The sequence below is a fragment of the Amblyraja radiata genome, chromosome 9 (genome assembly GCF_010909765.2).
Source record: "Amblyraja radiata isolate CabotCenter1 chromosome 9, sAmbRad1.1.pri, whole genome shotgun sequence".
Taxonomy (NCBI): Eukaryota; Metazoa; Chordata; class Chondrichthyes; order Rajiformes; family Rajidae; genus Amblyraja; species Amblyraja radiata.
Genome location: NC_045964.1, coordinates 65,361,488 through 65,375,322, shown reverse-complemented (window position 1 = coordinate 65,375,322; position 13,835 = coordinate 65,361,488). Strand labels below are relative to the sequence as shown.

At 45.3% G+C, this 13,835-nt stretch overlaps 1 protein-coding gene across 1 annotated transcript in view; it reads left to right on the top strand.

Annotated features, from left to right (window-relative positions):
* Positions 1 to 831: 831 nt before the first annotated feature.
* The window catches only part of tc2n (tandem C2 domains, nuclear), an 82,403-nt gene continuing 69,399 nt past the window's right edge, over positions 832 to 13,835 (top strand). Inside the window, exon 1 of the mRNA XM_033027662.1 lies at positions 832 to 1,262. The gene's annotated coding sequence lies outside the window, so the exon portion shown is untranslated. The remainder of the gene's footprint in view (positions 1,263 to 13,835) is intronic.

Genomic DNA, 13,835 nt, shown 5'->3' with positions numbered 1-13,835 from the left:
CAGAGGCCACAATGAGGTAGATTGGGAGATCGGGAAGATAAGCTTAGTTTACGATAGGTCTGATAACATTGGGGAAGAAGCTGTTCTTGAATCTGGGTGGTACTTGTCATCATCTCTGGAGAAAAGAAATAGGTGACATTTCGGGTCGAGACTGAGAGTCATGGAAAAGGGAAACGAGAGATATAGATGGTGATATGGAGAGATATAGAACAAATGAATGAAAGATGATAGGCTGTGGAAGCGAGTCTGTGTTAAAACATTTAACAAGGAACTGCAGATGCTGTAAAATCGAAGGTAGACAAAAATGCTGGAGAAACTCAGTGGGTGAGGCCCACTATAGTTGTAGTCAGAAGAAGGGTCTCGACCCGAAACATTGCCCATTTCCTTCGATCCATAGATGCTGCCTCACCCGCTGAGTTTCTCCAGCATTTTTGTCTACCCTGGGTTAAAACATGGTGGGAGATCAGGAGTGATCACAGAAGGGGAGCAGCGAGAGAGGATGTCGCAGAACTCTCGTGGGAGAGAGGAGGTGAACTTCTTCAAAGTAGGAACACCTTGAGGAGATTTCGCAGTGGAGCAGACAACATAGAAGTGTGGGTGCTACTTTACACCAAAGATAGACACAAAAAGCTGGAGTAACTCAGCGGGTCAGGCAGAATCCCTGGAGAAAAGGAATAGGTGGCGTTTTCTGGTCGAGACCCTACTTCAGACTGAGAGTCAGGGGAGAGGGAAACGAGAGACATGGAGAGATATTGCAGAGGAGTCTGGCGATGGAAGGGTTAATAAATCCGCGCCACACACACACACACACACAGGAAGGAGCTCTAGGACCCAGCGGACACCTTTGTGCTGCTGTTGATAAAGCGAGGATGAAAGAGATGTGAGGCAAGGAGTGTGGTGTTGGCTGAGCTGCGATGAGGCTGGCTGGAGGCACGGTGACTACAGCAGGGCCATGGGGACGCTCTATGTGACTGCAGCTCCACACAACAAGGACTGTCTGCTGGAAAGGGCGAGAGCAACTCTGACCCGTCTCTGCACCAGGGAAGCTGATGGGGAGAAGTCTAAACCCCAACTTTAATCAGCAGGATAAAAGAACGACTGTTTCACAAACCAACTTTTCTGGGAAGTTCATGCGGGGGGGGTTGAAGTCTAGTGTCAACCTGTTGTCGGAGCCTGGGTTGAGTGTATGTGTGTTGGACTGATCTGTCTGTGGACCACGTCCTCTGGACCCCTCGGGCCACTTCTGAAGACCAGCAACTAAGGTACATCTCTTCATTCAGTTCACCAGCTCTCTGCTAAACCTTTTCAATAGCCCACGCCGGTGGCGACTGCTCTCAAATGTTGTGTAGGAAGGAACTGCAGATGCTGGTTTAAACCCAAGAAAGCCGGAGTAACTCCGCGGGACAGGCAGCATCTCTGGAGAGAAGGAATGGGTGGCGTTTGGGGGTCGAGACCCTTCTTCAGACTGAGTGTCAGGGGACGGGGGAGGTGGGAGGGGGAGACGAGAGATATCGACCGTGATGTGGAGAGATATTTTATTTCGCGTTGAAAGAAGGTCCCTGTTTGTTTGGGATTGTCAGCGCGGGTTGAATTTCGATGCATTGCAGGCGAAATCTGAAATCCAAGCGGAATAGACGGAAGCTACTCTGTATGTATCTGTGGAGGTGGGTAGTGTGGGCAGCTGGTTTTACACCGAAGGTAGACACGAAATGCTGAAGTAACTCAGCGGGACAGGCAGCTTAGAAACATAGGTGCAGGAGTAAGCCGTTCGGCCCTTCGAGCCAGCACCTCTCCCGTTCAATATGATCATGGCTGATCATCCAAAATCAGTATCCCGTTCCTGCTTTCTTCCCCCTATCCCTTGATTCAGCATCTCTGGAGTTAATGGATAGGTGACGTTTCGGGGTCGAGACCCTTAAGGGACATCACTGATCGAAGGGCACCAGGCTGTATGTATATATGTGTGTGTGTGTATATATGTGTATATATATATATACACATATATATACTCACACACACACATATATACATACAGCCTGGTGCCCTTCGATCAGTGATGTCCCTTAATATATGTGTATCGATCAAAGCAAAGATCATTTTTTTTCCAAAGGGGATAATGGTGGGGTTAATATTGTAGGAATGTTATTCTGGCATGTCCTCTCACGAGGCAGTGTGTGTGTGTGTGAACACACCGGGGTGCTACTAATGTATTTTTGTTATACCTTGTAGAGGTATTAAATGTCTACTCTCTCTTATTCTATCCCAGTCCTGTTGGTTTATACACTGTGCGTATTTCATTCCAAATGCGCATCCTTCTGTCATTAAGGGCGGCACAGCGGTAGAGTTGCTGCCTTGCAGCGCCAGAGACCCGGGTTCGATCCTGACTACAGGTGCTGTCTGTACGGAGTTTATACGTTCACCCCCATGCGACGTGGGTTTTCTCCGGGTGCTCCGGTTTCTTCTCACGCTCCAAAGGCGTACAGGTTTGTAGGTGGATTGGCTTCTGTAAGTTGTCCCTGGTGTGCAGGATAGTGTACGAGATTCGCTGGTTGACGCGGACTCAGTGGGCCGAAGGACCTGTTTCCTTGCTACATCGCTAAATTAAACCATAGACTGAAAGTTCCCTTGGTCCTAGTTTCCCTGGTGATTGCTATCCCAAACTCCACTGTTGGGAGACTCAATTAGCAGGTCGACGTTAGAAGGAGCTGAGTTTGGAAGAACGAGAGGGGACCTCATTGAAACTTACTGAATAGTGAAAGGTCTGGATAGAGTGGATGTGGAGAGGATCTCAGAATAAAAGGACGTGCCTTTAAAACGGCGATGCGCAGGAATTTCTTTAGTCCAAGGGTGGTGAATCTGTGGAATTCATTGCCACAGAAGTCTGTGGAGGCCAAGTCAATTGATATTTCTAAGGCAGTGATTAACAGATTATTGATCAGTACGGGTGTCAGGGTTTACAGGGAGAATGGGGTTGAGAGGGAAAGGTAGATCAGCCATGATTGAATAGCAGAGTAGACTTGATTGGCCGAATGGCCTAAGTCTGCTCCTATAACTTATGAAGACCAGCCAGTGTTGTTCACTTTGTGGTTAGTACAGCTTGATGTGGAAAATATTCCTCAAATATGGTTATGGTTTCAATAGACAATAGGTGCAGGAGTAGGCCATTCAGCCCTTCGAGCCAGCATCGCCATTCAATGTGATCATGGCTGATCATCCCCAATCAGTACCCCATTCCTGCCTTCTCCCCATATCCCCTGACTCCGTCCTATCTAGCTCTCTCTTGAAAGTATCCAGAGAACCGGCCTCCACCGCCCTCCGAGGCAGAGAATTCCACAGACTCACAACTCTCTGTGAGAAAAAGTGTTTCCTCGTGTCTGTTCTAAATGGCTTACCTCTTATTCTTAAACTGTGGCCCCTGGTTCTGGACTCCCCCAACATTGGGAACATGTTTCCAGCCTCTAGTGTGTCCAAACCCTTAACAATCTTATACATTTCAATAAGATACCCTCTCATCCTTCTAAACTCCAGAGTTTCCTGGAGTTACCACTTTAGAGATGTCCGTGCAACCCAAGTGTTTAAACAGTAAATGGGCGGAGGAAATTGTCCCTCTTATTCCAAGGATACCATCTGGTTCCTTCACCCTGATGTGGTCATAATGTCATTCAAAGCAGATGCAATATTAACCCAACAAACCTGATCTATAAATGTTTAATATGTTTGCCTGTCTGTCTCTTTCCTTGTTTTTGTTATTGCCATTGCAGCTTTAACCACGTTGCAAAGATGAATAACATTTCTGCTGGTAAAATAAGTAAGGTATAGTCGTACAGCACCAAACAAGCCCATCGGCCCAATTTTCTCATGGTTTTCAAGATGCCCCATCTACACTAGTCCCATCTGCCTGCATTTGACCCATATCCCTCTGAACCTATCCTATCCAAGTACCTGTCCAAATATCTTTCAAATGTTATTTTAGTCTCTGCCTCGACTACCTACTCTGGTGGTACATTCCATATGCTCACCACCCTTTGAGTGGAAAAGGTTGTGCCTTGGGTTCCTATTAAATCTTTCCCGTCTAACCTTAAACCAATGTTCATAAAGAAATAAAAGCAGAACTGGGCCATTCAGCCCATTGTGTCTACTCTGCTGAATAACCCACTGATTGCCATCTGGTTCATGATTTCCCTACTCTAGGTAAAAGCCGATGTGCATACACGCTCTCTATTCCCCTTATGATCATACACACCTCTATAAGGTAGAGTATATTGATCGGTGGTGCGGCAGCAGACTTGCAGCCTTATAGCGCCAGAGATCCGGGTTCGATCCTGACTACGGGAGCTGTCTGTATCAAGTTTGTACGTTCTCTCTGTGACAGTGTGGGTTTTCTCCGGGATCTCCGGTATCTTACCACACTCAAAAAAAAAAAAACAGATTTGTCAGCTAATCGGCTTGGTGTCGGCTAAGATATCACTATTTGGTGACGTCTAAGGATAGGGAAAGAAAGTAGACGCAGAAGAAAGCATAATGAGGGAAGCAAAGATTGGAAGCAGGGAGAAAAGAAAAGAAAAACGAGGAAAGCAAAATAAAAATGCAGAAAAGCAGTGGGTGGTTTTATTTAAACACGAAGGAGTAGAATTTTCTGTTCCTATTGTTTCCTTTCTGGGCCTCTAGACTTTGCACTACATAAATCTTGTTATTTAAAAAGGAACTCTTAATGCAACTAAATACCAACTTTTTGTGTTATGCCAAAATACATCAATATCTTATTCTGAGAGAGGTGGAGAATAGGCTCCAGGAGTGTACTGCAAGGTGTGGAGTGCCACAATAGTTCCAAAGATTTGTTACTCATGGCAAAATTCCTTCACATTACATTTTTCTTGTATTTCTTTTTAAGAAAGACTTGTAACAATTCTTGGTAGACACAAAATGCTGGAATAACTCGGTGGGTGAGGCAGCATCTCTGGAGAGAAGGAATGGGCGAGGTTTCAGATCCAGACCCTTCTTCAGATTCTTTGATACTTCTTCAGGAAATTCTGGACTGGTTTTGATTTTAATATTTGGCTTTGTTTAGACTTAGAATGTGGAAACAGGCCCTTCGGCCCACCGAGTCGGCACTGACCAGCGGGCCCAATACACTGACACACCCCGACACACCCCGATCTAATTTATGGAATGCACCAGAGTAATTGGGAGTCATATGTTGTAGCTTGTAACCTTGAGGCATTGATCCAGTGAGAGATCAGTAAATGAGTCTGAAGAAAGATCCTGACCTAAAACGTCACCTGCCCATTTTCTCCAGAGATGCTGCCCGACCCACTGAATTACTCCAGCATTTCCTGTCCATCTAAAGTAAATCTAACCCATGGATTCTGAAAAAGGCAAACAAATTCCGATGCTGGAAATCTGCCATGAAAATGGAAAATGCTGCAGATAATGGTGCCAGGGATATGGGTAGAAAGCAGGAGAATGAGGGAGAGATGGATCAGCCATGATTGAATGGCGGAGTAGACTTGATGGGCCGAATGGCCTAATTCTGCTCCTATAACCAATGAACTTCTGAGATACTCGGGAAGGCTGGCAGCATCTGTAGGGAGGGAAAATGTTTTGTGTTTCTGGTCAGTAACCACTTACTGGAACTGTGTAAAAGCTTTAAATTTGCTCGAGTATTGAAGATCCATTTGGATCCAGTTGGCAAGAAAGTAATTGGTGCCTTATCCTAGATGCCTGAATATAACTTGAGCAATGCATTTAAAAATGATGGAGAAGAAATGTTGTTAGTGAACAGCAGACACCTACAAGAGAACAGTTTTATCTGCTTTCTGCAGCAAAGGTGACAGCAATCTGTGTTTTTTGGCTTTTAACCATCTTTCATATTGCTACTGTTAAGACTGGCAAACACATGAAAGATTTTTATTACCAGCCACCTTTTCTCTTGTGTAACCACAGTGACATATTGTTTGGCTAATAAATAAGTCCTAGACTAACGATCAATTTGCAGAAATTCAAGTCCTTCTGTTGCAACATAGGAATTCATTTCCTTTTTTGTTACAAAGCGGAATTGATATCTTATCACCAGTGTTGACTATGACACGATCAGATTGTCATTTAAAGAAGCCGTCTGGTTAATTAAGGTCCTTCGGGGAAGGAAGCAGTTGGTCCTTAACTAGTGAGCTGCATTTGACTGCAGACCCAAAACAATGCACTTGACTCTTAAGTACCATGTGAAATGATCCAGTAAACTGTTCAATTCAAGGGCAATTAGATAAGGAGAATAAATGGTAGCTTTGCCAATGGTGACTACATTCTCTGAGTGAATAAAAATAATTGCCCTTTGATTGAGAGCCTCGTGCTAATGAATGTTAAAAAGCCTTCCATTGTTGGTGATGAAAGCACTGCAGTGGTTTGGCCCTTTTGACAAACTGTTGCCGTCCTTAATTGCTCTGAAACTGAGTGGTCCGCTGAACATTTCGCAAGGCATTTTGCTGGTGCCACTTTGAGATGTGAATATGGCACTGATTAGTTTATTTGTTTGTTGGCATCGCCAGCCTTCGCAGGATGGCTCCCAGTCCTTGCGTGACCATCTCCTCCTGCCCTCATCCTGTTGCTGTGCGGGTTCCAACAAAGGTCCTGTGAGCAGGTTAGGCCATGAATATAAAAGTTAGGATGTTATATTACATGTATGGAGCTGGGATGACCATAGAAGTTGGGATGTTATGTTAATGAGTATAGAGTTGGGATGTTGTGTTACATGAGTATAGAAGGTGGGTTATGTTACATGACCATAGAAGTTGGGCTGTTTAAGAAAGAACTGCAGATACTGAAACAATTGAAAGTAGACAAAAAATGCTGGAGAAACTCAGCGGGTGAGGAGGCATCTATGGAGAGAAGAAATAGGCGACATTTTGGGTTGAGACCCTTTTTTGGTGCCTTAACCTAGATGCCTGAATATAGGTTACAAGAGAATAGAGTTGGGTTGTTATGTTACACGAGTGTAGAAGCGGGATGTCAGTTTGAAGAAGGGTTTCGGCCCGAAACGTCGCCTATTTCCTTCGCTCCATAGATGCTGCTGCACCCGCTGAGTTTCTCCAGCACTTTTGTCTAACTGGGATGTTATGTTACAGCTGTACAAGGCGCTGGTGAGGCCACAGTTGTAGTATTGTGTTCGGTTTTAGTCACCCTGCAATAGGGAAGATGTTAAGCTGGAAAGTGTAGAGAAGATTTGAGGATAGTTATGGCGAGAAGGCAGGAGAACGGGGTTAGGAGGGAGATATAGATCAGCCGTGATTAAATGGCAGAGTAGACTTGATGGGCTGAATGGCCTAATTCTGCTTCTATCACTGATGACAGGATGACCTGAGGTCCTGAGCTATAAGGAGAGATTGGGCAGGCTAGGACTGTACTCTTTGCTCCGTAGGAGGATGAGAAGAAATCTTGTGGAGGTGTATAAAAGCACGAGGGGAATAGATAGTGTAGCTGCACAGTCTCTTACCCAAAGTAGGGGAATCAAGAACCAGAGGACATAGGTTTTAGGTAAGGGGGGAAAGATTTAATAAGTAAGTAAGTACATTGTATTTATATAGCACGTTCAAATCAACTTGCGTTGAAACCAAAGTGCTTTACATAGAAGAAATAATTAGGTTTCCGTACATCCATAGAAAAAGAAAAAAAAAAGAAAAATGACACAACGCATTATAGAGTTTAACATGAACGTCCCCCCACAGCAGAATCAAAAATTTCCTCTGTGGGGAAAGGCACTAGAAAGTTAATTCCTCTTCCTCTGTGATCATCCGAGGTCGGGGCCTATTTGTTGCCTCCGCAGCCAGTCGCTGCAACGGAATGCAATAGGAATCTGAAGGGCAGTGTTTTCAGAGGGTGGTGGGTATATGGGATGAGCTGATGGAGAAGGTAGTTGAGGCAGAAACTATAACATGGATCAGAAAGATTTAGAGGGAGGGATATGGGCCAAACATGGGTAGGTGGGACTAATGTAGATGGGGCACCTTGGTTGGCATAGGTAAGCTGGGTCAAAGGGCCTGTTTCCATGTTGTACGTCTCTATGACTGTGTGACTATTTCACATTAGTGGCTACTAGGACTCGAGCTGTCACACCCTGTGGCACTGGCCAATTAACAAAAGAATGATCAAAATAACAAATGATTTATCTCAAATTTCTCCCGGCTGCTGCAATTTAAAACATGTACATATAGAGTGAATATAAATAAACAAATAAAGTTGGGTAAGCTTACATTATTAATTGGCAAGCAGTCTGCTTCAAGTGAATGGTGCTCTTTGATTCGCCACCTAATTTGGCTTGATCATGCCAAAATCCATGCACCCAGAGTTAAGTTTATGTTTAGCATGGAAACAGGCCCTTCGGCCCACCGAGTCTGCACCGACCAGCGATCCCTGCACACTTACATTATCCCACACATACTAGGGACAATTTATATTTATACCAAGCCAATTAACCTACGAACCTGTAGAATCTCAGGGCACTTAAGGAGGTGGCTCTAGAAATCGTGGATGCATTGGTGATCATTTTCCAATGTTCGAAAGATTCAGGGTCAGTTCCTGTGGATTGGAGGGTAGCTAATGTTATCCCACTTTTTAAGAAAGGAGGGAGAGAGAAAACAGGGAATTATAGACCAGTTAGCCTGTCATTGGTGGTGGGGAAGATGCTGGAGTCAATTATAAAAGATGAAATAGCAGCACATTTGGATAGCAGTGACAGTATTGGTCTGAGAGCATGGATTTTAGAAGGGGAAATCATGCTTGACTAATCTTCTGGAATTTTTTGAGGATGTAACTAGGAAAATGGACAAGGGAGAGCCAGTGGATGTAGTGTACCTCAACGTTTGGAAAGCATTTGATAAGGTATCACGTAGGAGATTTGTGGGCAAAATTAGAACATGTGGTATTGGGAGTAGGGTACTGACATGGATAGAAAATTGGTTGGCAGACAGGAAACAAAGAGTAGGGATAAACGGGCCCCTTTCAGAATGGCAGGCAGCGACTAGTGGGGTACCGCAAAGCTCGCTGCTTGGACCGCAGTTATTTACAATATAATATATGTTGAGTATAGGAGCAAAGAGGTCCTTCTGCAGTTGTACAGGGCCCTGGTGAGACCACAGGTGGAGTATTGTGTGCAGTTTTGGTCTCCAAATTTGAGGAAGAACATTCTTGCTATTGAGGGAGTGCAGCGTAGGTTCACGAGGTTAATTCCCGGGATGGCGGGACTGTCATATGTTGAAAGAATGGAGCGACTGGGCTTATATTCACTGGAATTTAGAAGGATGAGAGGAGATCTTATTGAAACATATAAGATTATTAAGGGTTTGGACACGCTAGAGGCAGGAAACATGTTCCCGATGTTGGGGGAGTCCAGAACCAGAGGCCATAGTTTAAGAATAAGGGGTAGGCAATTTAGAATGGAGATGAGGAAAAATGTTTTCACCCAGTGAGTTGTGAATCTGTGGAATTCTCTGCCTCAGAAGGCAGTGGAGGCCGATTCTCTGGATGCTTTCAAGAGAGAGTTAGATAGAGCTCTTAAAGATAGCAGAGTCAAGGGATATGGGGAGAAGGCAGGAACGGGGTACTGATTGTGGATGATCAGCCGTGATCACAGTGAATGGCGGTGCTGGCTCGAAGGGCCAAATGTACCTATTGTCTATTGAGTGAGGGAGGAAACTGAAGATCTCACAGAAAACCCACACAGGTCAACCCATACAGAACGTACAAACTCCGTACAGACAAGCACGTGTGCCTCCATTTGACCTCCAGGCTGCTCTGCCCCATGACGTGTTTGGCCTTTGAGTAAACGATTCGGTCATTATTCCTGTCATGTATTAATAGATGTGATGTATACTTGCAATAAGTCAGCAGTGGGATCAGATTGCTGGGCTGTTCCCATTGTACAAACAATGGAGGCACAAGCTGAGAAGGTGGCACAAACCAGACACGAAGCACCCCACAAATGGCCAGACTTATGGAAGTCGGTTTCAGGTTATCGTGGCATGATTTTAACTCGAAACCTTAGCCTTGTTAATCCAATACCATAACCACACCCGCAAATTCCTTGTCACCCTGTAAGGTTTTGAACACAGTGACAAACAAACGCTTTGTTGACGCTGTCAGGTGATTCTAAACGCAATGTATCTGTTGTCCAAGCCCATGATTGTTCCCCGGGCACCTTCACTGATTGAGTATCCTGCTAGCTGTGTGCAGCTTGGCTGTGTTTCCACAGTGACCTTGCTTCCGAAGTCATCCAAAGGCTGGTGAAATATTTGGTTCTTCCTGGGGTCATGAGAAATGCCGTTTAAAATGCAAGATCCTCCATGGCCTTCGTCACAAACTTGGGGAGCATTATCTCGTACCCAAGTGCTAGGAAAAAGGAATAACATAATGATGAGGATGTCACCATTCTGTGCCTCGAGTTTCTACAACTCGGTCCTGAATCCTCAATTACTGAGTTTGAGCACCCAAGGAGGTTGTGTCAGGATTAGTGGTGGCTGCTATGTTAGCCCATGCTGATGGACATGTCAAGTGGCCTGCTCGTGGTCACTTGGCTGTGCCCAGAGGGATGGTAAAAGAGGCACAATGACATTTTTCATAACATCCTGAACCATTTCATACCCAATTTGATGCTTTTGAAAACTGATGATAGTGGCTTTTTTTTGGAGCAGCTTTAGCAACTTTTCTCGCGGGCTGACCAGTCAGCAGAAAGACGATACATGATTACTGTCGAGCCATCCACAGTGCAGAGATACACGAGTAAAACAAGGTGTAAGTAAACAGTTTTGATAACATTAATACAGTCATAGCCATGCAGCACAGAAACAGGCCCTTCAGCCTGACTTGCCCATGCCGATCAAGCTGTCCCATCTAAACCAGTCCCACCTGCCTGTATTTGGCCAATAACCCTCCAACCCTTTCCTGTCCATGTTCAATGGGACGACCCGGCATGGGGGGACTACCGTGAGGGAGGTGGGGGGAGAACAATGGACAATGTGGGGGTGGGGGGTGGGGGGGGGGGGGGGAATGACACAAAGGACAATGGGGACCCAGAGTGGGAGAACTGCTGGGGGGGGGGGGGTTGTGGAACAAAAGGAGGCGCCGGTGTGCTTTGTAACTTTATCAGTGACGTAGGTGGCCACTATTTGTATACATTGTGTAGGCAAGCAAAGAATTTCACTGTGCCTATAAGGTATTCCTATTCCTAATGCCCCTGTCCCACTTAGGAAACCTGAACGGAAACCTCTGGAGACTTTGCGCCCCACCCAAGGTTTCCGTGCGGTTCCCGGAGGTTTTTGTCAGTCTCCCTACCTGCTTCCACTACCTGCAACCACCTGCAACCTCCAGGAACCGCACGGAAACCTTGGGTGGGGCGCAAAGTCTCCAGAGGTTTCCGTTCAGGTTTTCTAAGTGGGACAGGGGCATTACTGTCCAAATATCTTTTAAACATTGTTCTCGTACTTATTCAACGACCTCCTCTGGCAGCACGTTCCATACACCCACCACCCATTAAGTAGGACAGCAAGAGGAAATCGTGTGCTCTTCTTGGATGGTTGCCATGGGGCGTTTTACTGACCCATGGGAGTAGATTGGGGTTTAATTCAATGCAATGACAAAAACAAACTGACGTGCTCAATCCGCCGAGGCCTACCTGATCTCCCGGTTGCTAAACACTTTAACTCCCCCTCCCATTCCCACAGTGACCTTTCTGTCCCGGGCCTCCTCCACTATCAGCGTGAGGCCCAACACGAATTGGAGGATCAGCACCTCATATTTTGCTTGGGCAGCTTACACCCCATTGTATATTAGATTTTGATATATTAATATTGATTTCTCGAACTTCAAATGACCATCGCTATCCCCCTCTCACTGTTCCTCCCTCACCTTAGTTCTCTGACTAGTTCCACTGTCCTTCTGATTAATTTTATTGCTTGTATGCTTGCTTGTCACCTTCTCCTCAGCTAACAAAGAACCATCCTTCATTTCCTTATCATCGTCTGCTTGGATCTGTCATTTTCACACCCTACTCTACCATATTTCTAGTCTCCCCCTCCCCTCACTCGCAGTCTGAAGTAGGGTCTTGACTGGAAACGTCACCCATTCCTTCTCTCCAGAGACGCTGTTGACTTACTCCACCATTTTGTGCCTATCAGCTGACTCTGACATTGTAGAGCATCACAAAGGATTTTTATCATGGAACGTGAAGTTTCAATCTCGTGCCTGAAAGACGAGATGGCCATCTATTGAGCCGCGACTGGGTGTTATCACACGAAACATTTGATAATCCTTTCGGGCAGAAATCGAGGAGGAAAAATCTAAACTGTAATCTATCTTTATGATTCAGATGGCTGCCCCTAATTGCTTTACTTGTATGCCTTGACGTCAATTGAATGCTCTGATAACATTACTGCTTGGTGTGTGTGGGATATCAGTGCTGGTGCTGAGTGAGTGGAAAGTACCTGGGCAAACTGTTATTGAAAACTTTCTCAGTGCGTCTGATGTAGAGATAATTGGTGACGTAATATTGACCAAGTGGCAACTGTGTGTAAAAAAAATTAAAAATAATAAATATGTTGACGGAATGCATTTTCTTTTAGCTATGTTTGTCTTCCCTGTGCTATGTCTCTTTTGCACTAATACCCACTGGTGCTCTTTTCCCTTCTGGCATTGTCACATTAGTATGCTTGCACCTCTGGGCATCTCCCAAATGCAGTGCACTCTGCGTTAACTTCTATCTGTTAATGCCTCAATGGTACATGCCCTTGACCTCTCAAAATCTTAGAGTCAACGAGTTTTGCAGCGTGGAAACAGGCCCTTCGGCCCAACTTGCCCGCACTAGCCAACATGTCCCATCTACACTAGTTCCACCTACCTGTGTTTGGACCTTACCTCATCTAAACGTGTCCCATCAACTAAACCTGTCCTATTGTTAATTATCTTTGATAATTCTACCTCTTTAATATTGTACCATGCCCCCGGAGTCTGCCATCTTGGTGCATTAAAAAGCTTGGCTGGAATTTAAAATGTTCTGTATCCCACAACTCTGTTCTTTAATCCAGGTGTTGCATTTCGTTGGAAGTTCTACCCTGTTCCCAGGAGCGTTAGTCTTCCCCTGCAGAAGATGTGCATATCTCATGTGGCTGTTCTCCAAATCCCAGGAGTAAGCTGTGGAACAACCATACTAATTAAGAATCTGTCAAGGGGGTCAGGCAGCATCTCTGCAGAAAATAAATTGGCGACGTTTCGGGTCTAAACCCTTCTTCAGACCCAACGTTTTGACCCAAACGTCACCTATCCTCCAGATGCTGCCTGACACGCTGAGTTACTCCAGCATTTTGTGTAACTTTCGTGTAAACTGCATCTGCAGTTCCTTTCAATCTCGGAATCTGCCTTAAAAATATCCATTGACTTGAGCTCCACGGCCGTCTGTGTCAATGAGTTCCATAGATTTACCACCTTCTAACTAAAAAAATCTCTCCTCTCCTTTCTAAAGGTTCGTCCTTTTATTTCGAGTCCTCTGTTTCTAGACTCTCCCACTAGTGGAAACTACATATCCACTATTTGTGGATTTTAGCTCTGCATTCAACACCATTGTGCCAGAGCTACTACACTCCAAACTCTCCCAGTTGACTGTGCCTGAACCCCTCTGTCAGTGGATCACCAACTTCCTGACAGACAGGAAGCAGCATGTGAGGCTGGGAAAGCACATCTTAGACCAGCTGACTCTCAACATAGGAGCACCGCAAGGCTGCGTACTCTCCCCTCTCCTTTACTCTCTCTACACTAATAACTGCACCTCCACAGACACCTCTGTCAAGCTGACACAA